Source organism: Trifolium pratense, linkage group LG3 (genome assembly GCF_020283565.1).
Source record: "Trifolium pratense cultivar HEN17-A07 linkage group LG3, ARS_RC_1.1, whole genome shotgun sequence".
In the NCBI taxonomy this organism is placed as follows: domain Eukaryota; kingdom Viridiplantae; phylum Streptophyta; class Magnoliopsida; order Fabales; family Fabaceae; genus Trifolium; species Trifolium pratense.
Window position 1 is genome coordinate 16,340,158 of NC_060061.1, and position 3,369 is coordinate 16,343,526.

A 3,369-nucleotide genomic window follows, 5' to 3' on the forward strand; every position below is an offset into this window, starting at 1 on the left:
GTTACCTATAGTCTTAGGTAACAGTTTTCTTGCTTTTTGGGCACATTATTTAAAACTGTCGCCTAAGTTGCGGGGAAGAGGGAACAGTTTTACAACGAATCTAAGGCAACGATTTCTACATGTTGCCATTGATGTTTACAGTCTGGACCCGTTTCCTAAACATTAAACTAAGGGAACAATTTTTGAGTGTAGCCAAAACTTAAATGCAACGGTTTTTAACAGTATCAATATAATATAGACAACATTTTTATTTTAGATATTTTTTGTCTGTAAAATTAAATGGCAAAGTTCTAATACTAATTAAACATTTCTTCAGTAATGTTTAATCCATTATTTTACAAATAGAATCATAATCACAATTAAATTTCAAACAATATCTTACAAAGTCTTTACAAGATATAAGTGTCTCACCCAAGCAATACATGATCAAAGACTAACATCCTAAATGTGTTACATTCTGACAAAACATTAAGCAACCATATCCTAACTAGGACACACCATTAGAAGGATATTATGGCTGCCTAGCCCTAAGAACCATTTATAAAACCATAAATAAGGCATAGAAAGAGACTAAGGCTCCCACAAACTTCCATGAGTCAATATTCGAGAATATCAACTTCACAACATTAGAACTGTTACCACGGCATCATGACAGCAAAATCTGCACCACACCAGAAGAAACTTTCGACTAAATTTTTATGAAAAAATGGAAGTGTCACAAAGGGGTTGGTGGTCTTCCCTCATCATCAAGTAGAATTAGCTTTTGTATATTCTTCTAGTTCTACTGATATTTATGTAGCTCCATCTCCTCATCAAGTAGAGAAGCAACTCTTACCTATTCTTCTAGTTCTACCAAAATTTATGTTGCTCTCTGAAAATCATTTCAAAATCAAATGTTAGCAATTAAATCAACCTCTGACCGAAAAAAAACAACATAAACGGGATAGTATTATTCGTTATCATCGAAATCTAAATATATGATAATAAGAGTATGCACATATGTCTTACATATATCTTACAATGTAAGCCATAAAATTCTTTATTCAAAGCTTTTCAAATATGCATTTTAAAGTCCAAGACAAAATGAAATAGAATTGTTAAGGCATACCTCACACTATTGATATGAGTATTGCAAATGAAATTTGTACTCACACGAGTCACACATGTCTTGCTACAACACTAGTCTTCTCATGTTCCTTGTTTTGGGAAAGCCAATTTCCAGAAGAACCACTACTTGAAGAATGCTCTCTTTCCACAATCATCGTCTCTTAAATTACAGGAATTAAAAGCTAAATAAGTTAAAAGCAAAAGGATCAATACTATGTAAAAGATATCACAGCCCCAACAAGAACTAATTCATAAATTAAAATATTAAAAACTGAATACCTATATCAGAACTAAATTATTAAAATTAATGCATAAGAATGTCCTTAAAGTAAAGACTCCAGAAATTAACTACTCTACCTAGATAAAGAGTTAGTTAACTCATCTTTGGCATGTTTATTTTCAATAAAAAATAAAAATATAACCATTCAGTACAGAAGTTCATCATAGAATTATTTTATACCACACCAAACTAGAGGCATATATGAACATCAACTATCTATCAGAGGATGAGGTCCAATAAAGTGTGCTAAGTTTTCAAAAAATCCAATTTGCATACTCCCTCCGGTCCTTATTATAAGGAACAATTTGAAAAAAACACACATACCAAGAAACCTTATCTTTCTTAATAAAAATTATAAAATTTTACAATCTATTCCAAAACTAACCTTGGTGTATTAATTTATCCTTAGGGAATACTCCCTCCGTCCCAAATTATAAGGGAAAATAAAAAAATCACACTTATTAAGAAAAAGTAAAACATGAGAATTTGAAGTATGTTTTTGTGAATTTTTCTTGGAATAAGTTGCATAGGAAGATGTAAAAACCATTTTTATTGGTTGTTTATTGAGAAAATGAGAGAGAGAAGAAATTAAATGCAATTTGCATTTAATTTTATGAAAATAAGGAAAAAACATTCTTGAAAATGATTTTTTCTCTTATAATTTGGGACAAAAAAAATGGACTTTTTTCCCTTATAATTTGGGACGGAGGGAGTATATCACTCTAATTAATGCATAACTTTGGAATGGATACAATTTAATAAGGGTAAAAATGGAATTGTAAGAATAAATTTAATGATTGTTTCTTATAAAAAGGACCAATTTTTTTTTCCAAATTGTTCCTTATAAAAAGGACCGGAGGGAGTATCATTTATCACTATCCATTTTAACACGCATATGAAAGGGTGTCTATGTTGTTTCAACATGAGCAACATCAACTCTCTACCAATATAAAGGCCATCGCCTACACACAAATCATGATACCATTTTCTTTTTACCTACAAAACAAATTATAAAACCTTGTTCTTACTAACATAATAATAAACCTTCAACAAGAATAAGACACATACTACATAAATTTTGATATGTCAATTATTTCTATAACCAGAAACAAAACATCAAAAAAATCAGAGTGGGTAAAGGGAAACTGAACTAACCTTTGAATATAGAAGGGTCAAGTGCGAAACTGAGTTGTTGCATGTGTGGTCTCAAATCTTCGAAGGCAACATGAGTCGAACGGTAAGGATGTCGCAAATTGGAAGCTGCAGTGGGAAGTTCTTGACGGCACTACAATCTCGACGGTGCTCAGAAGGGTTCACGATGGCAGGGGAATCGGAAGCGTTCGCGAAATCAGAACTCGCTGTCGTTCTCTGTCTCGACAACGATTTCAGTCCCGATGAAGGGTTCTCACCGTGCCGCCTCTCGTGGTTTCATCTCGAAGCTTCTCTCAATGTCAATCTGAAAAGGGGTTAGGGTTTTCCAATTGGCAAAAAAAGGTTTTCTCGTTTTTGTTTTTGAACCGAGAGATACAACATAAAAATAAAAAATAATTCATAAATCAATTTTATTTTAATTAATATTATTATTAAAAATAAAATGGTATGTTTTGGTTCTCTCCGATGATTTAACCAATACATTAAGTTCAAGTGGTGTTAACGAGCTCCCTTAGGATAAACTAATCAAGAGAATCCGAGTTTAATTTTTTGTTTTATATTCACATCTTAATCAAGGTTATTTTTATAACGAAGAACAAATATATTAAATATACAATAAAAATAAAAATTGCAATTTTGCTTTGATTGTTATAATAAACTAGTTTAAAGACTCGTGCATTCGCACGGGTCTACTGATTTTTATTAGATATTTGAGTTTATCATTATATTAATGTAGAAAATTTATTTTAAATTAAATATTTAAAATTTGTTATATAATATTGTTAAAATATAAGTGGAATTATTGTATTAATTATTTCTTGTAAACTTAT

General features: G+C 30.8%; 1 long non-coding RNA gene across 2 annotated transcripts; it reads right to left on the reverse strand.

Annotated features, from left to right (window-relative positions):
- Positions 1 to 311: 311 nt before the first annotated feature.
- On the reverse strand, positions 312 to 2,859 carry LOC123916687. Of its 2 annotated transcripts, none has more exons than XR_006812236.1 (3): positions 2,543 to 2,859; positions 1,109 to 1,289; positions 312 to 871 (listed from the first exon to the last, which is right to left on the reverse strand). It is a non-coding gene; the product is annotated as an uncharacterized LOC123916687 (long non-coding RNA). The 2 variants fall into 2 exon arrangements; XR_006812235.1 differs by having other exon boundaries at positions 1,109 to 1,267; positions 2,543 to 2,855.
- Positions 2,860 to 3,369: the final 510 nt, after the last annotated feature.